Below are 26,537 nucleotides of genomic sequence, written 5' to 3'. Positions count from 1 at the left end.
CCATGGCTATATGGAGGCTGGCCATCTGGAGCCGAATCTGCCTCATCAAACAATCCCTAATTGTTTTTAATAAGGTGCATAAGTTATGTTTGGCTTCCCCCGCTCCGTGCAGTCTCCCTGTTGAGACTGTTTTTTATTTTCTTATGAAACAATAAGGCCAATATAATTAAAAAGCAGCGAACATATTCACCTCCCAGTGACGGGGCAGGTAATTACGCGCTCCTTCTTGGAGGAAGGGTTGTTGTTTTCTTTTTTATGTTGCAATTTTAATAAAGAAGGAGCCGGTAGGGGAAGAAGAGCCCTAGTGACGTTCCAGTCTTGGTTTTCCCTTCCTTTTGCAGAAGGGAGACTTTTGCAGCCTGAGAGAGGATGAGAGCAGAAACGTGGGTCTGTGTGGCTCCCCTCGAGGCCCATGGGCACCACAGTCCGTGGTATTCAAGGGCACTTGATAAAGAATTAGTGGCTGTCATGCAAGAGGATGGAAATATTCTTGGATCACCAGCTCAGCCCCAGGCACCATGGAAGGATTATCACAAAGGTCCCACTGAACTTTCTCCAAAAGCCTGTACAGTTGGGAACAATTGTGAAGTGACCAAGACTGGCAAATGGGGAATAAAAAGAGGAAAATTGGGTGACCCGGGACAGCATGCTTGGGGTCGGAGATAGGGGGTGGGGGGGTGGGAGCGGGATGGGGTAAAGGCAGGAAAGGGAAAGAATAGAGAAAATTTTAAAATATTAAAATACCACTTTTCGGAAAGAAACAAGGGAGCAATAGAGCTTACCTGAGCTGGAAAACTGGCATTTCCAGACTCAGGAAGAGATGAGAAGCAAGTAAGCACCTGGATATAGGATCCTCCAGACTGGGAGGACCAAGAGGGAACCATCCTGCACGGGGCCTCATGTGGTCTCCTTGGGCTGTTCCTTCCTCGACACATACTGCCTGACGCTTTGCATGTGCTACAGTCTTTGCACCTGCTGGGCGCCCTGGGACTGCTCCAGAATCTGCATGCTAATGAGGAAACAGATTTGGGGAGTTGAGAAAATTGGCCCAAGGTCCCGTGGTACCGGCAGAGGCAGGTTCTGAACCGAAATGGATTGTCTTCAAAGCCGGGGCCTGGCTCTCTGCCATGGATTTATATCCCATTTGATCCCAAATTTCCCACTTTTTCTCCGATGCAGGCAGAGTGGCTCCTTGTAATGGGCTCTGTGCTTCTGTCTCATGGGTTCCTATGAGCAATGTAAAATCTGACCCTATTTTTAGTAAGGTAATTGCAAAATATCCATACAAGTACTTCCTCCTTCATTGACATATCTTTTTAGTGCTACAAGGGAAATAAGGATAAATCGGACAGAGCCCTTCAAGAGACATGGTTCTGTAGCCAGACTAAGGAGATGGATGTAAAGAACTAAGCCATGTGTCACTGTGCTTATAATAATAGCATGTTCTTGGATGCCTACCTTGGGCCACCATGGTAATGACATGCTTCCCTGTGCAGAGAACTGTCTATGCAGCAAGGTAAAGGAGTTCGGATGGAACCATGGCTTTGAGCCAGTGATATTACAGAACACTTGAGGGAAGGGGTAACATTTGAGCAGAGACTGGAAGACTAGTGAGATCCTCAGAGGGAGGGATCAGGCACAGCCAGGAAGGGGTGAGGTGAGGGGGGAATTCTGCAGGCAAGAGTCCAATACCAGAAGGGAGGGATTGGGAAAACGTTGCCCAAGGTCAGGTTACAGCAAGCTTGAAATGTCAGGCTGAGGAGATTGGGGACAAAGTAGGTGACGAGAACCCGTGGAAATCTTCAGCCATCCTTCTCAGGAGTCCAAAGGAATCCACACTTAGAAAATAAGCAGTGAATTTGGTGAACCGCAAACCATTGACGATCAAAGGAAGCCCCCTCTCTCGGGATTATCTCAATTGCCTGTGACAGGAGCTCACCTCAAATTGGTTTAAGTGTGAAGGGATTAACTCATTACAGGAAATCAAGTGTCAGGAATAAGTCTGGTGGCTTAAGACAGGACCATACTAGAAGCTCAAGCCAAGCTGTAGGGTCTAGGTCACTCTCTGTACACCTCTTGCCCCTCTCTCTTCTGCAGGCTTCTTTGGTGGCTTTCCAGCCCAGCCTGAGCCCTACCCTCACAGGACTCTCTGTGGTAGGAGTTCATCCTTTTCAGCAAAAATGGCGCCCCTCCTGGAATCCAACCTCTTGGCCGGGATGGACTCATTTGCTCTTGACAGGCTTATTGGCCTATCTTTGAACTATTCTCTGTGGCCAGACAGTTGCAGGGCTCAGTGAGCCAGGCCAGAGTTCTAATTCCACACCTTGAGTTGAGAGTGGAACAACAACCTTACCTGGACCTCGAGGACCGAGAGTAGGGAGGAGTGGCTCCTTAGGAAAAAAGCAAAAAACCAGGATGTTGTTACCAGAAGGAGGAGGAACGTGAGCCTGGCAGACAAAAACAACAGATGTCCACTACGACACCTTGGAGAAACCAGGCAGAAGGACTGCTGGGAAGGCTCGGTGATGGTGTAAGTACCCTGGGGCTCAGGACCCGGAGTGCTGTCCGTAACGCTCCGCCTGTGGTACTCGGGTGGCCGGGCCCACGGTGGGATTTGTGGTTGCTAAGCAGGGTCCTCAGGAAGAGGGAATGCAGGTTGCTGAGTGGGCTGGGGAAGCGAGATGCGGATTGTAGGAAGTAGGAGTTCGGGTTTGTCTCAGGGTTTAGGAGCTGAAAGCCAGAGGAAGCAGCTGATAGATTCATTTCTGCAGTGTTAGGCCTGCAGTTGCCAAATCAGGGTTAAATTTGCATGCCCAGTTTTCCATGCAGAATGTTATTCTCATGCAAATAGAGTTGCTACAAACACACATCTGCCCAACATGAATAAATCCTGTAGATCAGCCAGTCTGCTGCTATTCGGTGCTTAGAAACACCCAGGCCTGATGATGGCTGCATCAGTGAGGGAGGGTTGGCCGTTCTTGGCTTGACCCAAGGGATCTTTGAGAGCCAGGGACTTGGTTTGTGGTAACGGTCTTGCCTCTGAGGGAAAGGAAGTGGCCTTTGTTGGTCACCGAGAGATCCTGGTTGAACAGTTCTTCCTGAAGGAAGTCTAGAAGTCATCCACCTGGGCTCTGGATCAGCAGAATCACCAGGTCTTGGAAGGCTCCGGTCTTCAGTGCCCTCTCCCTCCGCATCCAACTCTGGCCCAACCCTGGCTACTTACAGGTGCATCTGGAGACATCAGTTTTTTTTTTAAAAGGGGCCAGAGCCCAGTCCCCCTCTCCAGAGATTATGATTCACTTGGTCTGAGGGGAATCCTGGGCTTGAGTCTAGTCTTTTGATAAAGCTTCTTCAGTGATTGGAAAATGCAGATGGGCTGAAAGCTACAGGTCTCACTGGGCTTGGTGTGTTTGCTTTTCCTGAACCATATCTCAGCACAACTGCTTGTTCCCTCCTCAGTCTGTCCCCATTTCCCCCCTCCCCCACTTACCTCATGTAGCTCCTTTCTTAGGCTGCCATTAAATCAAGTATTTTAGTGAGGCGGTCTCTTTGTCTTGGGCCTCAGTTTCCTGACCTACAGAAGTGCTGTGCGTGAGCTACATGATTCCTCCTGGTCCTTTTGAAGAGTAAGTTTCTGGAGATTGGAGTTTCTAGTAGTCAACCCATCCACAGGATCCCCAAAAGCTCATTAAGTTGAATGAACGGAACCTTCACTTGAGCATCATTTATCATCAAAACTCATGCCTTAGTTGAGAAGTTCTCCCCTGGGAATGACTTTGGTCCCAGAGGACACTTGACTATGCTTGGAGACATTCCTGTTTACCCCGAATACAGCGCTACAGGTGTCTAGTGGTTGCTGGACGTGCTAAACATTGAGTACAAAGAACGATCCAGTTGGAAATGTCAGTACTGTCCAGGGTTGAGAAACCTCACTTTTGGGTGTTCAAGCTTGATCCCCACAGTCACAACCCCAGCCAGTTTGACACGTTATCCTCAATGTAATCTTCTGAGGTACATCCCTCTTTGGTTCAGCTGAGAAGCTGTTAGAAGCCGTTTTCCACGAAGCTCATGAACTAGCTATACATTTTCTGATTTTTCATTTTGACTTTCCCTTAATATATGAACCACTTTGTATACTGTGACACATGGTTACCAAAGCTTTTTTTTTTTTTTTCCCTTCTCTCTTGTGTTTCTTCATGCCACACCAGTTTGAAGTGGGGGCGAGAGGGACATCTGTTTGGGCCTAAGCCTCTGGAGGAGGCCCTAAAAATGTCTTGAGAAGAGCTGAGTTGGAAACCAAAGAGGCGGCTATGTGTGAAGGCCCTGGGCAGCCCTCTCAGCTCCAGAAAGATGATGCTAGAAGAAGCGTTAAGTGCTCCCATCTTGTGTTTATACTATTCCTATTTCATAAAAGGAGAAAAATTAAATTAAGAGGTGCTTACCAGCATTTGGGAGTTGGGAGATCTATATGTAATTTTTCAGAGCCAATTGGCCAACTGACTGGAGGGTTGTACCATTTATGAGATGAACAGAATGTGCTTGTGGAACGACGGGGTTTGAATGACCAAACTCTTGGTTCGACCGAAGTTCTCCCCATTTTCCTCCAGTCGATGACCTGTTCATGCATCACTTAATCTTGAGTTTGGTTTGACCAACGCTATGAGTTGCTGGACAGAAAACAAAGCAGAAAGGCAAGCGACAATACAGCGGGCTGGATCTACCAATGATCCGTCACCCAACCAAGCCAACCGGAGGCGCTGCCTCCGTAGAAGGAGGCGTGGATGTGGTGACTTGGGTTTAAATACAGTTTGCAGCAGTGATATGAAGTAAAGAGGTTTTTTTTTTTTCCTAATAGACGAATAGAAGCATCTTGGAATTTCAGCCTCTGTGACTATTCAAGAAAAAAATTAAGTATTCAAACAAATGTGTATGCTGAATCAAGTTCTCTGTGGAAAGCTTGTTAGATAAAATAACTATAAAAATGTGTAGAACTCTCAAAGGAGTAGAATTGCTATGAACCGTTTTGAAATAAAAACATACAAGTGAAGATTCGTTTTTTTGGTTTTGGGGATAATGTACGCTCTCTTTCTGCATTGAAAGATACCTTACTGTAACTTGCCCTTCTCAGAGAGGAGGGAAGGAGAGAGCAAAGCCCCTAGATGCTGAGGTTGTTAAGGATGAATGAGTGGAGGTTCTAACTTCCTCATTTGTCTGAAACAGCCAACCCTCCAAGACCTCTCTGCTCTCCTCATTGACAAACCACAAAGGCAACAAGCCCAGTCAGCCCATCTCAAGGGGCACAGGCTCTTTATTAATAAATTTCTTTCTCTGAGCTCTCTCTCTTTTTTTTAATTTCTTTTTTTTTTTAAAATATTTTATCCATTTGACAGACAGAAATCACAAGCAGGCAGAGAGGCAGGCAGAGAGAGAGGAGGAAGCAGGCTCCCCGTGGAGCAGAGAGCCCGACGCGGGGCTCGATCCCAGGACCCTGAGACCATGACCTGAGCCGAAGGCAGAGGCTTTAACCCATTGAGCCACCCAGGCGCCCCTATTTCTTTTTTTTAAAGATTTTATTTATTTATTTGACAGACAGAGATCACAAGTAGGCAGAGAGGCAGGCAGAGAGAGGAGGAAGCAGGCTCCCTGCTGAGCAGAGAGCCCGATGTGGGACTCGATCCCAGGACCCTGCGCCCCTCTCTGAGCTCTCTTAAGCAGCTTTTTCGGTTAAGACCCCAACTTCGAATGTATCTGATCCAACAACCACATAATTTCCGAGTCAAATGTTTTATTAAGTAGTATGTCTCCCCACCAGTTTGTCTAAGTGACTGACTTGTCCCAGAATGATGACCGTGTTCATTTAAGTATCTGGGAGGGCTTTTTCCAGAAGAAATCTGATAGGAAGTAGACCCTTTTCTTTTAAACAGAAATGAGAAGAAAAAAGGAAAGAAGCAAAAGAGATGAAGGGAGGGGATCATTGAAATGGGGCCAGTCGGTGTATAAGCAAAACATCCCTATCAGTTGAGGTGCTGGGGATGGTAGAGAGGCAGGCAGGTGCCTGTGACATTGGAGGTAGGGAGATGGCGGCGAGGGACTGAAGCTGATCTTCAGGATCATGTTGGCCTGGATTCAAGTCCCCACTGTGGGAAACAGCTCAACCTTTCTGAACTGCAGTGTCCTCATCTACAGAATAGGAATGATCAAAGAATGAGCCCTGTAGTATGGGCATTGTTCAGAAAATGCACAGAAGCCCCCAGCTGTGCTTGGTGAGTTGTAGATGCTCAAGGAATGGTAGCTCTGATGCAGCAGTTATTGTAATGTATACTAGCACCACTTGCAATAGCATGTTATTATTAATAGTGTTCATGATAGCAAGAAGAATGCCCTGCCCCAAAGCTGTCCACACCCTAATCCTGGAGCCTGTGACCATATCAGCCTCACCCTGCAAAAAGCACTTTGCAGATGCAAATAAGGCTATGGACCTTGAGGTAGGGAGATGGTTCCAGATGTTCCTCATGGCCCTGGTCTTATCACGTGGGTCCGAAAGAGCAGACCTCTTGTGTAGATGACAGGAGAGAGAGAGAGCTGTGACAACAGAGGAAGGATGAGAGAAATTCAAGGTTGCTGGCTTTGAAAATGGAAAAAGGGGTCATGAACCAAGGTAGGCAAGTGGTCCCCAGAAAAAAGGAAAGGGGTTCTCTCTAGTGCCTCTAGAGGTAGACACCATGTTTTCAGCCTAGTGAGATTTGTGTTGAACTTCGAACCTACAAAACTATTATTTTAATTAACATATAATGTATTATTTGTCCCAGGGGTACAGGTCTGTGAATCATCAGGCTTGCACATTTCACAGCACTCACCGTAGCACATACCCTCCCCAGTGTCCATAACCCAACCACCCTCTCCCTACCTCCCTCCCCCCAGCAACCCTCAGTTTGTTTTGTGAGGTTAAGAGTCTCTTGCAGTTTATCTCCCTCCTGATTCCATGAACGTTTATCCAAACTATTAAGATAAAAGTTCATGTTGTTTAAGCCACTAAGTTTGTGGAATTCATCTCAGCAGCAATAATAAACTAATAAACTGAAAATCATACTATTAGAAATAATATGTTTTTTAAAATATGCTCTGTGCCCAATGTGTGACTCGAACTCATGACCCAGAGATCAAGAGTCACATGTTCTACTGACTAAGCCAACCAGGCACTGGTATTAACATATTTTTTTAAATTATTTTTTACTGGGGCACCTGGGTGGCTCAGTGGGTTAAAGCCTCTGCCTTTGGCTCAGGTCATGATCCCAGGATCCTGGGATCGAGCCCCGCATCAGGCTCTCTGCTCAGCAGGGAGCCTGCTTCCTCCTCTCTCTCTCTCTGCCTGCCTCTCTGCCTACTTGTAATTTCTGTCTTTCAAATAAATAAATAAAACCTTTAAAAAAAAACAAATAGGGGCGCCTGGGTGGCTCAGTGGATTAAGCCGCTGCCTTCGGCTCAGGTCATGATCTCAGGTCCTGGGATCGAGCCCCGCATCAGGCTCTCTGCTCCGCAGGGGGCCTGCTTCCTCCTCTCTCTGCCTGCCTCTCTGCCTATTTGTGATCTCTCTCTCTGTCAAATAAATAAATAAAATCTTTAAAAAAAAAACAAATAAATTATTTTTTACTAAAATGCCCAGAGGTCAAGATCAAGATGACTTTACTATTCTTGAAAGGTCAACCCAGCCCTGGAAACAATCTCCAGATACAATAAATAGAACCCAGCATCCTTAAGAACTCAGGCAAGAGATCACTTTCACTGATTTTTTTTTTTACATTGTATCATGCAAAATTACAAACAACAGAAATGGAGAGAGCAAGTACATCTATCACCTAGACTTAACAGTTGTTAACTTTTTCCTGCATCTGTTACTTTTCTGTTTATTTGTTCTGTTTTAAATCTTTGGCTGAAATTTTTGAAAAGGAATTACAGTCATTATTACATCTTAGCCCTAAGTACTTCATTATGTAACCCTAAAAGTGACATAACCACAATATTGTTAACAAACTACGGGATTGTTAACAATTCTCTAATAATATCTAATACCCAGTATATACTTAAAATTTTCAAATGGCCCCAAAAGTTCTTTTATAGCTGATGTGTCCAAACCATTATCTAGCCAAGGACTGTGCATTGAATGAGATCATTATGTTTCTTGAGTCTCTCTTAATCAAGGACATCCACCCACTGCTTGATTGCCTGGTAGTCACTGTTAGAGTCTGTTTCTTTGTAGATGGTCTCACAGTTAGGATTTGTCTAATTTAATTCTACTTTGGTGACAATATCTTCAGAAAGAGTGCAAAGGAAAAACGCTACCCTGCAACTTAAGATTTTGTTCTGACTGTACTCTGTTTTTGAACCTTTCAACCATACATTCATTCATCAACACAAATCAATGTCCATTTGTTAAATACTCTCACTTTGCACATATACAGATCACCTGCATTGAAGAGACTCCCTTTCCCGTCTCTGTAGTAAGTAACTGTTTCTTTTTTTTTTTAATTGTATTTGTTATGTCGTGTCTTTTTATTTAATATTTTATTTATTTATTTGACAGAGAGAGATCACAAGTAGATAGAGAGGCAGGCAGAGAGAGAGAGGGGGAAGCAGGCTCCCTGCTGAGCAGAGAGCCCGATGCGGGACTCCATCCCACGACCCTGAGATCATGACCTGAGCCGAAGGTAGCGGCTTAACCCACTGAGCCACCCAGGCGCCCCAGTAATTCTTTCTTAAAGGAAGGAATTTTCTATTTCCCCCTAACCTTCCTTTGAAACCTCAAGGATCCCGGAATCATTTTTTTTTTAAGATTTTATTTATTTATTTGACAGGCAGAGATCACAAGTAGGCAGAGAGGCAGGCAGAGAGAGAGAGAGAGGAAGCAGGCTCCCTACTGAGCAGAGAGCCCGATGCGGGGCTCGATCCCAGGACCCTGGGATCACGACCCGAGCCGAAGGCAGAGGCTTTAACCCACTGAGCCACCCAGGCGCCCCCCGGAATCATTTTTTTAATGATTTTATTTATTCATTTGAGAGCAAGAGGGAGGGAGAGAAAGAAAGAGAGAAGAAGCAGGGGGAGAGACAGAGGGAGAAGGAGAAGCAGACTCCCTACTGAGCAGGGAGCCAGATGCGGGACTGGATCCTTGGACTCCAGGATCATGGCCTGAGTGGAAGGTAGATGGTTAAACGACTGAGCCACCCAGGCGCTCCTAGAATCTTTTTTTTTTTTTTTTTTTTAAGAGAATCTAAGAGAGAGAGAAAATGTACTCAGCAGCAAAGGTGTTGTTACTATTCTCTGCAATGTACTGTTACTATTATCACCAGTAAGAGTACTGGCTACATCTTTATACAACTTCTATTAAGTGCCAGATGCTAGGCGTCCATTACTGCCAAGTCTCAGCATAAAATCTGCAAGGCAAGTATTATTATTATTAACTTAATAATGTCACCAGTTTATACATGATGCAGTCAAGTATCCAGCCTCACACCTCACAGCTAGTGGTGGCAGAGGTGGGATTCTGACACAGGTGTGTTGGCTTCAGATGCCCAGTGTCTCCTTAAAACCGCTCTTCTGTTATTTCATGGCTTGCTTAGTATTCAAGTTGATCATTCTAATTGTGAAGGCAAAGCAACCAATTCTCTCTCTTCTTTTTAACTGGCATGTGTGCTTCAGTCGGTGGCATAAACAGGCTGATGAAAGTTGTTGATGCTCTTCCTTCTTCATTCATTTAATAAAGGTGGCCAGCTAATCTGTTGGACAAGATCAGAGATCTTGAGAAAGTCCATCAATTTCAAGACCCTAAATCAAGACATCAATAAACATTTTCTCTAAAGGTATCTGTATATTGGCAACTATTTTAGACTTTGTGAACCATATGGTTTTGGACACAGCTACACTCAGCGCTCCTGTTATTAGCATGAAAGCAGTAGAAAACCACGCATAAATGAATGGAAGTAGTTATGTTCCAATAAAACTTTATTTACAAAAATGGACAGGAGCTGGGCTTGACCTCAGGGCTATAGTTTGCCAAACCCTGCCTTAAAGCAGAGGGAGCAACATGGCCGCCAGAAAGCCAAACTTGGCCAAAGATAGCTATGATCAGTTTAGCTTTTTTAAAAAGTTCAGTATCAACTTTAAAAATCAGGATGCTTCCTGCAAAAAGCCAAATGTTTCTGACTCTTGAAAAATTGGAAGGCGTGGTGTTCAGGTCCTCAATCTCATGACAGGAGTTGAACAGCTGTTCTCTTTAAGGGCTCCTGGTCTGCCCACACCCCTTTTTCTTTTTCTTTTTTTTTAAGAAGTAAGATGACTGGATGGAATGATATGGATTTTTTTTTAAAGATTTTATTTATTTATTTGACAGGCAGAGATCACAAGTAGGCAGAGAGGCAGGCAGAGAGAGAGAGGGGAAGCAGGATCCCCGCTGAGCAGAGAGCCCGATGTGGGGCTCGATCCCAGGACCCTGAGATCATGACCTGAGCCGAAGGCAGAGGCTTAACCCACTGAGCCACCCGGGTATCCCCCCCTGCACCCCTTTTTATCATTTTCCTGATGCCCAGTGTTCGTTGTCATGATCTTTAACCCTGCCTTATTTTGCCCTTCTTCTCATCTGCCTGGTCCCTGTGGACACCTCCATTTTGAACGGCCACCACAACAGGAAAAGAGAAGGGAAGGGGTCTGATGGTAAGAGGGTCTTTTCATAATTGGTCATGGAAAGTAAAGGTTGAATGAGAATATCTGGCTATAATGTATGCCTTTTTTTTTTTTTTTTTTTTTAAGTACAATGACCTGTTTGTTGGACAAGGAAGGATACTTTGTATCTAGCATAGCCTCCTTTGGAAGATGCAAATCACTTAGCAATTTGACACTGAAGTGATATGAACAGGATTGGCTCCAGGCAGAAGTGCAGAGTGTCCCAAGATGGCTTTGCGCTGGTTCCAGTCAACATTTTCCCAGTGTTCCCGCCCTGCCACGTTAGTAGCTGAGTGTCCTCAAATGCTTACTGCTCATCCACCCACCTTGGGTGTAACTGGCTATTTTTTTTTTTAACGATCTTTTTCTAAATTTAAATGACACCATTAAGAAAGACTTTTTACTGGACAGTATCTAATAATATTATTCATACTAAGAGAGACAACACTTAAATCGCTTCCTGTTGCCTCTTCCAAGGATATGAACATTTTAATCCAAAAAGAGTCTCAAGGAAGAGAAACTTAAAGTTTATTGGATGTGTCATTGTGGAACTTGGCTATTGGAGAGAGGTGAAGGGCCCTTTGGCAGGGGTGTTGGAGACTTTAAGATATGTGGAACCATATGGGTAGCCCCCTGTTGCCAAAGTTGGCCCAAATTGTTGCTTGAGTCCAAACTTGGAACCATATTTGACCGGCGTGGATTAATCAGTCACACTGTGTCTAAGCGTGGGTCTTTGTCATTTCTCTTAACCAGTGGGCATAGTGAAAGCTTCGGTTTTATGATCTGCAGGGTGGAGAGGGGTTGGGTGAGAAGCAGCAGGACAGACTTGAGGGACGTGGGCTGCTCAGTTCCAGTCTCTTGATCATCTACCAGGTTCTCTTGCAAATGCCTCCCGCTTTCCCTCACAGATTTCCAGGCAGGCAGTACCGGCCCCTCGGAGCTGGCAATTATGGTAAAGCCAGTACTGTATGCCCATGAGATAAGCATAAAGGTCCCTGTCTGCTCTTACATCCCACAAGTTCAAGGACCATATGTGGGTCATGTTGAATATTCAGTAGGCAAAAAATGTACTCTGTAGATGTGGGGCACCTTTTGGAGACCGGAGAAATTTAAGCAGTGCTTTTCCCTGAATAGAGAAGTGGGTTTTCTCATCTCAGGCAGGCTCACACCAGAATGAAGTAGTCCTGTCCTTTGGATGAGGTTTCCTTGTGGGTTGGGCACCTTTAAGACTGGATCTTTCTGAGACCACAACCCAATAATATTGAACATTGGGCAGAACTAGCCCCCAAAGCTGGTTTATATTTGGGTGTTTTTTTTTTCACATTTGGCTAATGTAAATTGTTGAGGGCAAAAATTGCCTCAATGGACCCCAGAGGGGCAAAATCTTTGAGCGTTGTGGGTGATTGATGCGTAGAACCCTGTGGGCTGTGGACTTTATAGTGAATAGTGGGGAGAGGGGAGCCTGGGACAGAGCCGATGTGGGCAAGAGTGGAGCTGAAACCGGACACCCTGCAGCCTTCATTCCTGGGTTGCGGGTCCAGAGGTTCCTTTTCAGCATCAGGGAATGGCCCTGCAAAACAGGCTTTTCAGACCTGGAAAGCACTACTGGGCCCTCTTGAGAGCATTTTGAAATTGAGGTTCCCTGTTCTATCCAGATTTCTCATATAATGCATATGTAGAAATCTAGACCATGTCACTTTTGTTGCTCAAAACCCTGTAAAAGTTACATCTCACACAGAGTAAAGCCAAAAGCCTCTAGTAGCCCACAAGGTGCTGTACAATCTGATTCCATTAACTTTCTGTCTTGCTACCCTTTTTCCTGTTCCTTCTGCTCCAGCCATGCTAGCCTCTTGGCTGTACCTGTTACATAGCAGGCCTGCCTCAGGGCCTTTGCACTTGCTGTTCACGATGCCAGCAACATTGTTTCCCCAGGTATTTTCCTGGCTTTTTCTGTTGACTGTTTCAATGAGGGCTTCCCTGGCCACTGCAGCCAAATACATTCTGTTTCTCTCCTACCTATATTTCTTTTTCTTTATCACTTTCTATCATATAACAGATTTTTTTTGTCTTATTCATTCTCTGTCTCCCCTACTACAATATAAACTTCATCATTGCAGTTTTGTTTTTTGTTTGTTTTATGATCCATTGCTCTATTTCTAGCAGCTGGAACAGTAACTGACACAGAATAGGAGGCCAATAAATATTTTTAGAATGAATAAGTGATTTCTAATCCCACAGGAGCTTTATCACTTCTGTTGTTGTTATTGCAAGCAACAGAAATCCAATTCATACCAGTTTTAAGCACAAGTGGGAATAATTCATGGGCTCCAAAACCAAGCCACGATCAAGGCATATTGCTTTGATTTTTCTACTACTGTGGATGGCCATTTTCCATTGAGTATGGAATATATTTGCCAACAACTCTAAACTTGTATCTTTAGAGTTTTTATAAGGAACTCAGCTTTGAGGAAAAAAAAATCACTGGTAGAAGGACTTCTACAGATGGCCTTGGCCAGGACCATATGCATCCTTGGACTCATCACTTAAAGCCAATGAAACACCAAGGAAGTTGATGAGCTCAGCCTGGGCCAAGGGCTTCCCCTTAGAGCCTGGAGGTTAGAGCTGCTTAACAGAAGGATGGAGGAAAGCGGTAGCATGCATGTGGTCACTGGGGAGTTTGTGAGTTGGATGCCTTTCCCATCTGTGTCTGCCATCCTCGTCTCTTTGTGACTTGTTCTCATTTGTCTCCCTCCCTCCTAAAGCAACCCAACAGCTTTCCAACAAGGGGCTGAAGGCTACATTGTCTACATGCATGGTCTTCAAAGTACGGCGTATACACCCTACTGGGCATACAGTATAATTTATTGGGGTATAGAGAAAATATTAGAACTTCTCTTATTTATATTTAATCTCATTCTTTAAATATTCATTTTTATGCATGGTTTATAATGCTCACATCAGCGTAGTTGTACATATACATAGTAGGACATCAGTAAGGTTTGTATGTATATATGCATCTGTAATTTATAAATAAGTAGAAGTACATCATTTGAGCAAGCTCAAAACACTTTAGTGTTGGGTATCAAAAGCTCTGGCTACTGTTCACTAGGATGTTTTTTTTTTTTTTTTTTAGATGGAGCCCAAGATTGTAGTATCTTTCTTACAAACTATAATTTACTACTGGCCTTAAAAATAAAAACCCCATGTTTTAAAAAAGACGAGGCAATTTTATCTCCACACACTTTTTAAATGCTGCTAAATCCCTAAAGTAATGTATTGTCCAAACACCTGATGAAGAGTGGGGGGAGGGTCACCGATTAGCTCTCATTTAAGAGTTCAGGGATGGGGCTCCTGGGTGGCTCAGTGGGTTAAAGTCTCTGTCTTCAGCTCAGGTCATGATCTCAAGGTCCTGGGATCGAGCCCCGCATATCGGATTCTCTGCTCAGCAGGGAGCCCGCTTCCCTCCCCCCTCTCTCTCTGCCTGCCTCTGCCTACTTGTGATCTCTGTCTGTCAAATAAATAAATAAAAACTTAAAAACAAAACCAAAAAACTTTAAAAATAAAAAAGAGTTCAGGGATAATACTCCCCTTTTATGATTTTTCTCAAAGTTTGAATGATAATAGTATACAGTCTTTCCAGATTAAAGCAGTGCATCTCTGATAGCTGAAATCCAAAAATATTTTTAAACCAGAGAAATAGAACAATACAGTGTAAGAAAAATTGTGGGTGAGAACAAGAGCCGACTGAATAGGAAAAAAAGACAACTAATGAAGGCCCAAAGCAGAAAGCAAGAAATTATTCCAGAAGGACAGCAAATGTGGTTAGAGAAGTAGCCCATATGCAAGTCAGGAATATATTCTGAATTATTGAAATCTGAATGACTCTCATCTTCTATTAAAGAGGAAAAATGGTATTAGAATAAATATTAAAAGGAGTCAAGATCTAGGGGGCATTAATCTTGTCTGAATATTATTAGCTTCTTTCAGTGTATGTATCCATCCTTTTCCCATAAACTCTTATATTACTCTCCCGCCTCTCACCTCTGCTTTGCACAGAGTAAACTCCCAATATGGATTCTTAACAAACTGGGGGAAAAAATCTGCTTGTGACTGAAGCTGCGTCTATAGCACACCAGGACCATGGAGAGAAAAGCGAAAGTTAAGCTAGTATTTTATTAAGTTGATGTCAATTATTCTAATGTCTTTTCAACAAATGGCATTTTGTCACTACTCTGTGTCAGGCACAGTGTTTGGCACTGGAACTAGCTGAGAGCCCTTCCCTTTCCCCAAGCAACTGACCCTTGTGTGGGGAAGTGGTTGGGAATATACTAGATGTATCACAGGCTGAGTGTTCCCCGGGGAAGGATGGAAAAATGTCAGGTGACCCTGGGGAGAGGGTGGGGCAGTGAGTCCCCTGCCTGGGAACATCAGGGAGGATGACATTTGAACAAGGCCTTCCAGGAGATAGGTGCTGTTTTCAAAGGAAAAAGGAAAGCTAAGAGGAGGGAAGAGCCTGAATAAAAGGCAGGAAAGCAAGGAAGGACAGGACTAACTTGAGGAGTAAAGAGGTCAGGGTAGGAGAAAAAGGGAGGAAGAGTTTGGACTGTATCTTGGAGATGATGGGAGGTCATTGTAGGATATTTAAAGATGTTTCCAAATAAAAGATTGTCATGTGCAGATCTGGTACCCTTTCCGAGATAAACTGGGAGCAGGGAAAACATTTAAGAGGCTACAAAAATAATGCAGACTGGGCGCCTGGGTGGCTCAGTGGGTTAAGCCGCTGCCTTCGGCTCAGGTCATGATCCCAGGGTCCTGGGATCGAGTCCCGCATCGGGCTCTCTGCTCAGCGGGGAGCCTGCTTCTACCCTGCTCCCTCTCTCTCTCTCTGCCTGCCTCTCTGCCTACTTGTGATCTCTGTCTGTCAAATAAATTTAAAAAAAAAAATAATGCAGACCACCATTCTTAAAGTATAGAACTGGGGAAGCCGGAGTAGGTTCAGCAAGAAGGGAACTAATTCTAAAATCAAGAGAACTTGATGCTTGTGTGCAGAGATGATAGGAAAGAACAGGGACTCGGAACTGGCCCTTAGTTTGGACCACATTAATCATAACAGAATGCAGGGAGGGAGTGATGGGTTGTCTTTTGGTTTGGTTTCTTTCTGGGGGTGGGGGTGGCTGTTGTTGAGAAGATGATGGGTTTGATTTCTTTCTGTTTTATTAATTATTTCTATATTCATAAACCATAAATGTGACTTCTGGGGAGTATGCTCTTCTGTGAGTTTTAGCACACATATAGAATCATGGAACCATCACATAGGACACAGAACCTCTTCATCACCCCAACAATTTCTTGTGTCACCCCTTCATAGTCATACCTGCCCCCCACCCCAACTCCTGACAGCCAATGATCTATCCCTATAATTTTGCCGTCTCCAAATTGTCACATAAATAAAGTCATATACACCATAACCTTTTGTGATGACTTCATTCACTCAACGTAATGCCTTTAAGATTCATCCCAATTGTTGTGTGTCTCAGTAATTTTTTTAAATGGTTGAGTGGTATTCTTTGGTATGGATGTATAGTAGGTAGTTTATTCATTTACCATCAAAGGACACTTGGGTGACAACCCAGTGTCTGTTTAGTGTTTGGCACTTATGAAGAGAGCGGTTGTAAACATTTTTTTTCCTCTCAGAAAACAGGGGTGCGGTGTGGTTTTTTTCTTTTCCTTTTTTGGAGGTACAAAATACATAACATAAAATTAAACCATTTTTAAAAATTTATTTATTTTAGACACAAAGCTCGTGACAGCAGGGGGAAGGGCAGAGGCAGAGGGAGAGGAAGAGAGAATCTCAAGCAGATTTCCTGCTGAGTGCAGAGCCTGATGCAAGGCTTGATGTCAGGACCCTGAGATCATGACCTGAGCCAAAACCAAGAGTCAGACACTTAATTGACCATCCCACCAAGGCACTGCTAAACTATTTTTAAATGCGCATTCAGTGGCATTAAGTTATAAACATTTTTGTACTGGTTTTGTGTCTGAATGTATGTTTTCATTTCTCCAAGGTAAATACATATGCATGACATCATTGGGTCATTTGAATAATTGTGTCTTTAAACTTATAAGAAACTGCTAAACTGTTTCCCACAGTGGTGACTCCACTTGCATTCCTATCATCAGTGTATGCGATTTCCAGGTGATCCATATCTTTTCCAGCACATGGTACTGACAGTTCCCCCACCTCTTCTAATGTGTGTAGTCATCTCTCGTTTTGGTTTTAGTTTGCCGCTCTCTGATTGTCAGTGATATTGAATATATTTCATGCTGGGTTTTTGCTTTTTGTTTTTTGGGGGGGGGGGAGGTTGCCATCAGTTTATCTTCTTTGTGAAGTGTCTGTGCAAAATTTTTGCCCATTTTAGAATTGGATTGTTTGTTTTCCTTCTGTTGAGTTTCAGAGTTGTTTATAAATTATGTATACAAGTCCTTCACTGGATGGATATGTGATTTCCAAATATTTTTTTCCCAGTTAGTAGCCTGACTTTCCATGTCTTTTGCAAAGCAAAAATTTTTAATTTCGATGAAGTACAATGTATCAGTTTTTCTTATATGGATTGGCCTTTTCATGTCATAGCTAAGAACTCATTATGTAACACAAAACCACAAAGGTTTTCTCCTCTTTATTTTTCATGAAAGTTTTATAATCTCACATTTATACTTATTATCCATTTTGTTATTTATTTATTTATTTTTAAAGATTTTATGTATTTGTTTGACACAGAGAGAGAGAGAGCACAAGCATGGGGTGGGCAGCAGGCAAGAGGGAGAGGGAGAAGCAGACTCCCTGCCAAGCAGGAAGCCCAATGTGGGGCTCAATCCCAGGACCCCAGGATCATGACCTGAGCTAAAGGCAGATGCTTGACTGACTGAGCCACCCAGACACCCATTTATTATCCATTTTAAATGAATTTTTGTATAAGGTGTGAGGGGTAAGTTGAGACTGACTTTTTTGAACATACATACATCTATTTGTTGCAATATCAATTGTTGACAAGGCCATCTTTTATTCATTCAGTTGCCTTCTACCTTTGTCAAAAATGAATTGGCCATGTTTATTGGTAAACTATATTCTGTTCTACTGACCTATGTGTCTGTCCCTCTGCCAGTACAACATTGTCTCAAATATCTCAAGTAGTACTGTAATAATTCTTAAAAAAAAGTAGTATGAGGGGAGACAGGGTGGCTCAGTCAGTTAAGCATCTGACTTCAGCTCAGGTCATGATGCCGGGGTCCTAGGACTGAGTCCCCCATTGGGCTCCCTGCTCAAGGGGACTTTGCTTCTCCTTCTCCCTCTGCCCCTCCCCCTCGGCTCATGCTCTGTCTCACTTTCTCTCTCTCAAGTAAAAAAAAAAAAAAAATCCTTAAAAAAAATAAGTACTGTGAGTTCTCCAGTTTTATTTTTTCACATTTTCTTTGGCTATTATAAATTTTAGAATTATCTTACCTATCAACAAAAAAATCCTGCTGGGATTTTTATTGAAATTTCTCTAAGTTCACTAAGACCAGTTTGTGAAGAATTTACATTTTAATTATATTTATTATTTCAATCAATGAACATGGTATTTCTCTATTTAGGTTTTCTACAACTCACTTTGAGCAGAATTTTGTGATTATTACCATGTAGATCTTGTACATGTTTTACTCACCTTATAACTAAATATTTTGAGCTATTGTAAGTGGGATTTTTTTTAATTGGGTTCCAGTTGTTCATTATTAATATATAGAAATATAATTGATTTTTTTCTCTAACCATATTGTGTAGAGAATCAGTGAATTAAAATCAGCAACAAACAGAGTACTGTATATATTCAGTTCTGTAGCCAACAGTTATATTAGGGGTAATATAACTGTCTAATATTTCTGCCTTGATCTTTATTGAGCTCTAATTGACATATAACATTATAGTGGTTTGGAGTACACAACATAATGATTTGATATTGATATATATTATGAAATGATCACCACAGTAAGTCTAATTAATATCTGTCACCATACATAATTATAACACTTTTCTGTGTATATGATGAAAACTTTTTTTTTTTTTAAAGATTTATTTATTTGACAGATAGAGATTACAAGTAGGCAGAGAGGCAGGCAGAGAGAGAGAGAGAGGAGGAAGCAGGCTCCCAGCCAAGCAGAGAGCCCGATGCAGGGCTCGATCCCAGGACCCTGGGACCATGACCTGAGCTGAAGGCAGAGGCTTTAACCCGCTGAGCCACCCAGGCACCCCTATATGATGAAAACTTTTAAGATCTTTTCTCTCAGCAACTTTCAGATATACAATATAGTATTATGGTCACCATGCTATACATTACATCCCTATGACTTATTTTTCCTGTAACTAGAAGGCTGCACCTTTGACCCCTTCACCCATTTTGTGCCTCACTTTCCCAAACCTCTGGCAACTGCCAATCTGTTTCTATAATCTATAAGCTTGGGTTTTGTTGTTTTGTTTTGCTTGTTTTAAGATTCCAGGTGTAAGCGAGATCATATGGTATTTGTCTTTCTCTGTCTGACTCGTTCCCTCAAGGTCCATCCATGTTTTTGCAAATAGTAAAATTCATTCTTTTTTATGGCTGAAAAATTGTGTGTGTGTGTGTGTGAGACATTTTCTTTATCCATTCACCTATCAATGGACATTTAGGTATGTGTTGGCTTTTGTAACTAATGCAGCAATGAACATAGGGGAACAAAAATCTTTTTGAGTTAATGTTTTCATTTTCTTCTAATAAATATATAGAAGTGGGTTGCTGGGTCATGTGGTAGTTCTATTTATAATTTTTTGGAGAAACTCCATACCGTTTTCCATAGTGGCTGCACCATTTTACATTCCCACCAACAGTGCACGTGGGTTCCCGTTTCTCTACATCTTCACCAACACTTGATCTCCCTCATCTTTTTGATAATAGCCATTCTAATAGGTGTGAGGTGCTATTTCATGGTGGATTCGATTTGTGTTTCCCTGATGATGAGTGGCATGGAGCATCTTTTCATCTACCCATTGGCCATCTGCATGTCTTCTTCGGAAAAATGTCTGTTCAGATCCTCTAATTGCCCCCCCCACCCTTTTTTAAAGATTTCATTTATTTATTTGAGGGAGAGAGAGAGGGAGATAGAACAGCAGGGGGAGATGGAGGGAGAAGCAGATTCCCTGCCAAGCCCAGAGGCTGATGCAGATGACCCCAGGATTCTGGATTCTGACCCGAGTGTGAGCTTAAGTCAGAAACTTAACTGCTTAACTGACGGAGCCACCTAGGTGCCCCATCTGCTGCCCATTTTTCAATTGCATCATCTGTATTTTTTGCACGGTTGATATTTTGATGCTAACCCTGAATCCAATGATCATACTAAACTCACTTGTTAGGTCTAAGAGGGGTGGGGTAGTTTTTTGTTTTTTGTTTTTTTGATTTCTTAAAGTTTTTCTAGCTAGACAATTACATCACCTGTGAATAGGAACAATTTTATTTCTTCCTTCTTAAGCTATATGTATTTTATTACCACTTCTTGCTTTATGACGCTATCTAGAACTTCTAATATGATGTTGGGGAGGAATGGTAAAGGTAGACATCCTTGCTTTGTTCTCAGGCTTAGGAGGAAAGCATTAGTCTTCTTTACTCTCAAGCGTGATACCCTTTGTCAAGTTGACGCAGTTCCCTTCTATTTCTAGTTTGTTGCGTTTGTTAATCATGAGTAAATATTGAATTTTATTAATTTTTGTATTAAGTACTGATGATGTGGTATTTCCTCTTTAGACCTTTGATATAATAGATTACATTGATTATTTTTTAATCTTAAATGGGCTCACATTCCTGGAATAAATTTTTCTTTTTATGTGATATATTTTTCTTTTTCTACATTGCCGGATTTGATTTCCTAATATTTTGTTGAGAATTTTTGCCGTCATGTTCATGAAGGATTTTGGTCTGCTTTTCTCTTGTACTGTATTTTTCTGGTTTTGAGATCAGGATAATGGCCTTAGATCGTGAGTTGGGAAGTGTTTTCACCTTCTCTATTTTTTGGAAGAGATGTTTAGAATTATTATTGTCTCTTTAAATGTCCAGAAGAATTTGCTAGTTTAATTATTTGACTAGAAACTGGAAGAGGTTTTGTTTGTTTTGGAGGGGGCAGATTTTTAACTATGGATTTGATTCTAGATAAGTATAAGCTTCTTCAGTTTCTTCTGAATTTTGAGTTTGCTTTTAAGAGATTGGTTCATGACTTCTAAATTTTTAAATGTATGTGTACAGAATTGTTCATTGTTTTCTTTATTATCATTTCAATGTGTGCAAAGTCTATAGTGATAGCTCCTTTTTCATCTTTGATGTGACAATTTATGTCTTTTTTCTCCTTTTCTTTTATGTCTTGTTAGTGGTTTATCTATTTTGTTGCTCTTTTCAAAGAATCCCCTTTTCATTTGACTGATTTTTTTCCTGTTTTGTTTTCAGCTGATTATTGCATTTAGTAGGTCTTCCTTCCACTTGCTGTGGAAATTTTTTGCAATTATTTGCTCTTATTTTTGTTGTTTCTTAAGGAAGAGGCTTAAATTGTTGATTTGAGATCTTTGTTTCCAATAAGCATTTTGTGCTACAAATTTCCATCTGAATACTGCTTAAATTGTATCCAACACATTTTGGTGTGTCCGATTTTATTTTTATTCAATTCAAAATAGCTTCTAATTTCCCTTGGGACAACTTTTACGAGACCAGTGCTCTAACCCCTGAGCTACGGAGCCATCTTGGGACAACTTTTAATGTCTTTGCCTGGTAATTCTAACATTAGCGTCTGTTTGGTGTTGGATTTGATTGACTTTTCTCTCTCATTATGGGTCTTATTTTTACCTTTGCACGCCTGGTCATTTGTGATGGGATGCTAAACTTTTTGGATTTTGCCTTGCTGGATGCTGGATATTTTTGTATTCCTGTAAACATTCTTGCCCTTTGTGCTGGGACAGGGTTAATTTACTTAGAAAAAGTTTGTTCTTTGTGGGACTCGCTTTTAAGCTTTGTTGGGTGGGGCCAGACCAGCATTTGATTAGGATTCGTTATTCCCCATTCTTGTGGAAAGACCCTTCTGAGTAATGCAGCTGATGCCCTGTGAGTTAGGTTTTTCTTCACTCTAAGATCATCTGCTATTTCTAGTAGCACAGGAGTTCTAGAAAGGGTTTCTTCTAATTCTTTTGAATGCTTCCCCCAACACCAGGCTTCAGGTAGTTTTTCCACATGCATTAGGATTAGTTCTCGAGGCACCTGGGTGGCTCAGTGGGTTGAGCCTCTGTCTTCAGCTCAGGTCATGATTCCCAGGGGCTCTTTGCTCAGCAGGGAGCCTGCTTCCCCCCACCTCTCTGTGTGCTGCTCTGCCTATTTGTGATCTCTCTCACTGTGTCAAATAAATAAAATCTTAAAAAAAAAAATCAGGTCCCCTCTCAATAATCAGGGGGAATCCCAGCAAATCTCTGGAGTGTCCCGTTCATGTAGTTCTCTTCTCTGGTATTCTGCCGAGTGAACCTGAGCTACTTTTGCCCTGTCATTGGACTTCGACCTCTGTGCTCTCAACTCAAGGAGTCTGCCACACTCTGCCTCAGTTCTCTCTTCCTACATCAGTGGCCTGATCTGTGTGTCCAGACTGTAAACGGAGGCAGCTGTAGGCTTATCCTGATTCTTTGGGTAATGATAAAATACATGTTATTACCCCTCTATGTGTTTACAAAAGTGTTTGGGAGGGAAGGCCATTTGAGTGCGGGAGAACAAGGACATACCAGGTTAGTTCACCAACACGGATTTCGGAGCCTCAGAGCCTGATGGCAGCGCGTGACTGGAATCCATGTGAGTCGGATTCCAAGAACCTCAGCAAAATGGGGCGAGTAATGTCATAACAATCACCATCGTTGTTATCATCTTCACCACCGCTGTTTTATAGAGCCCCTACTCTGAGGTGGGGGTAGAAATTTCGTTTGTGTGCGTTAATGAATTAGTCCCGGTGGTGGACACGCGGAAGCTCTCCTCAGTCCCCAGCATCATTGACTAGTGGTCCCACCTACTGTCCTCTGAATTCACTGTTCCTTTCCCTGCACTTCCCACAGCCTCCACCCCCCTCCCCACCCGTGCCCAAGTGCAGCAGGGAGCAGGGATGCTAACGCAGAGCCCATACTGTAAGCACAAGCGGTTTTGGGTTCCAGGACTTTGGTTTTCCTGAAACTTCCTTAGAAGCGTAGTGTAATCTGAGGCTTTCCTTACACAAACGTCCTTCTTTGCCTTCCGCCCGCATAGCGTCATTCAGACCTGCTTTGCCGCCTGAGAGCTCTCTCTGCCTCCCTCCCTTCCGCTGTTCCCCTCCCAGGCATTTTCCCCAATAAAGCCTCTCCTACGGGTAACCTGTCTTCCGCTTTTTTTTTTTTTTAAAGATTTTATTTATTTATTTGACAGAGAGAGAGATCACAAGTAGGCAGAGAGGCAGGCAGAGAGAGAGGAGGAAGCAGGCTCCCCGCAGAGCGGAGAGCCCGATGCGGGACTCGATCCCAGAACCCTGAGATCATGACCTGAGCCGAAGGCAGCGGCTTAATCCACTGAGCCACCCAGGCGCCCCTGTCTTCCGCTTTTTTAACTAGCATGTTCCTCACGTAACTCTAGGAGGCAGGAATACTATTTGTTATGGACTGAGCAGTGTCCCCTTAAAATTCATATGTTGACATCTTAACCCCCAATGTGACCATATTTGGAGAGATGGCCTATTTGGGAGGTAATGAAGATTACATGAGGTCAGAAGGGTCGGGCTTTCATCTCATAGGCAGTGTGCTTTAAGAAGAGACTCCAGAGATCTCCCCTTCACTGTGTGCACGGAGGAAAGGCCATGTGAGGACACAGAAGGCGGCCGTCTGTATAAGCCAGGAAGGGAGTCTCACCAGAAAGCAGCCCTGCTGGCATCCCGATCTTGGACTTCTGGCCTCCCAAACTGTGAGAAAGTAAATGTCTTTGGTTTAAGCCACCTAGTGTGTGGTGTTTTGTTATGCCGGCCCAAGCAGATGAATAGCCCACTGTTGTGTCCATTGTACAGAGATGTAAACTGAGGATTGGGAGGAGAAGTAACTCCCCAAGGACACACAAGTCCTAACTGGCTGAACTTGTATTAGATCCTGGGGCAGGGTGAGGATAAGCTTGGCTTGTGGTAACCATGCCATCCTTGCGCTCCCTGGGCCACGGAGGACGAGGGGATCCCGGCTTCACTGTGGGACGGGGCTCCCGGAGAGGATGAACTTTGGAAGGAGGGTCAAAGACGTGGGGCTCAGCCAGAGTTGTACGTGGGGCCCCCAGTGTAAGTATGCGTCCTCGAGGCAGAGGTTCATGGAGGCTTCCTTCGAGGTATGGGCTTCAGCCCTTCAATCCCGGGCGGCAGCAACAACCACGTGGGAGGTGAGGCCACAGGTGGGGGTGGCGCCAGAGGAGGGTGTGGCCGGGGCGTGGCCAGGGAGGCTCCCACCCAGGCCAAGAGCAAATGAGCTCTGGACTTCGGTTTTATCTGGAGAGTTCCTGCCTCCCTGCGAGGCTGACAAAAATCAGTGCCTTATGGCTCCAGCGTACTTAGAGAATGAAGGACAAATGGGTAGATGAAATCTTTGGACAACTTAGAGATTTTTTTATTTTTATTTTTCAATTAAATTGTCAGAAAATAGGAAAGCATCCTCCTTTTTGCAAAACTGCTAAAGTTTTATATAGACCCACAGAAACTGCTACCACTGCAGAGGTTTTGACCCCTGAGGAGGTGAGAAGGACCTCCAAGAGGTGGTGGCAGGGGAGGCAGAAGCAGGGGTGTGAGGGGAGGTGGAGGGGGGGGCAGTTTCTCAGAGGAGGAAGGGGGGTCGTTTCAGAGGGAGAGGCGTGAAGTTGGACAGTTGGCAGAGAACCTTCCAGCGTGATCTGTTGCTATGGATCAGAAACTCGGTTCTTGAGCCGGTCTTGAAGAACTGGTCATTTCCTGCCAGTGGAGCCGAGATGTCAGCACCGTGCGTAAATGAGTGCGACAGAACAGGCAATGTTGCTCTCACAGAGAATCAACCAGTGTTTTCATGTTTTATACAATGCTGGGAACTCTGTGGGTGCTTCCTCAGTGAACGGTTTTCTTCTGGAAAACAACAACAACAAAAAAGATTGAGGCTTGAGGAAGCCTTCCCTTACAGGAGAAACTATTTCTCTAGATGCAGGTGGAGAAAAAAAGGACGATACCCAGGTGATTTTTCTTCCTCAACTCTTAGAATTATGACAGAAGAGTCAAAGTCTTTGAAGAGAAAAACAAACAAACAAACCCCACAAAAACTTCATAATTAAGAAAATTCCCAGAGACAAGAATCCGGTTCTCTCCAAGTGCACCGTGAGCTGTCAACGGGGAAGGCTAGGGACAGCCCTCCGGAAGGAAGTTAGCAGATGGGGCTGTGTGGAGGCCTCCAAGAAGCACAGTAAGGAGCTCCTGGAGGCCAGGGGAGTGGGAGGTGACAGCCAGAAGCGATGGGAAAAGCCCGCTCGGCGAACTTTGAAAAATACTCAGAGAGAGAGAGAAAGCCAATACTGAGAAAATTCCAGCTGCTGGTGACTAGACATAATATCTGAGCAATTACTGACTTTTTCTTTTCATCACAATGTTTGGGTGCCTTGTAGACACAGCTAAGATGTCACGAATGTAAATAATTTAGTATAGTGTTGTCATCTCTCGCTGAGTTGCCTTAAGCTTGACATTAGTAAAAGGCATCTTACTTAACTAGAGTTTTCAATACTTATTTGCTTTTGCGTTACGGAGATGGATTATTTTGCTTGTAAGACTATGTGATTAAAAAAAATAGCTTATTTCATAAGAAAAAATCATGTATTGCATATTGTGTTATTTCCATATGCCTTGGAATCTTTCAGTCAGACAGAAATGTGATACCTTAGAATCAATTTTCCACTCCCGTAATAAAAGCGGCACCAGTTCATCCATCAAAAATTGAGGTGGTTTAGGAAGAAATTACTTTGCTTTCATGAAAGAAGTCCAAATGTTGTTTTATTTAAATGTCTAACTTCCTGGAAAATTTGATGTGGGTGGTGTGTGTGTGTGTGTGTGTATGTGTGTGTGTTGTTGTTCTTTTTGTTAGTAAACAGGAAGCCCTTGAAGTGATACACTGCTAGGACATAAATTCGGATTTTCTCATCGTTTCTTTCCAGATGGGTTTTATGTTGTTTATTTTCCTTTCCCCTTCATTATAGAGCCCTATATTAATTACCCAGATCTCTCTCTCTCTCTCTCTTTTTTCTGGAAGATATTCTGCAGTGGTACCCCACAGACATAATGTTATGGCAGTGGAATTTCAGAGATTTGGTTGACTGCTCTCAAAGAGGTTTTATTTGGACAGGAGTGCAGGACATTGGCTTTTTTAACAGACAGTATAGCTTTTCTTTCTTTCTTTCTTTCTTTTTTTTTTTAAAGAAGTTACTTGTGGGAAAATAGTTCAGAGTATCTTATTAATGATTTTTCCCCTTGGATTTTTGTTTATTTCCCACCCCATCCCTCAGATCTTCGTAACTAAAAACAAGCTTCAGTTCCTCATCTTGGTTACAGTGGTTTAAATGTTTGTTGGTATGTGACTTTGTTTAGCAAAGTTTGTGCGATTCTTTTTCTTTTTTTCCCCCAATGATCTCAGTTTGCTAAACATTGCATAATTTTTAAAAAATGTAGTCGATTATTATTTGGCCTCCCTAAACTTCACAGCCATCGCTGTTTTTTTTTTTTTTCTTCAGTCACTC

This window comes from Meles meles, chromosome 20 (genome assembly GCF_922984935.1).
Source record: "Meles meles chromosome 20, mMelMel3.1 paternal haplotype, whole genome shotgun sequence".
Lineage (NCBI taxonomy): Eukaryota > Metazoa > Chordata > Mammalia > Carnivora > Mustelidae > Meles > Meles meles.
This window is presented reverse-complemented; position numbering follows the sequence as displayed.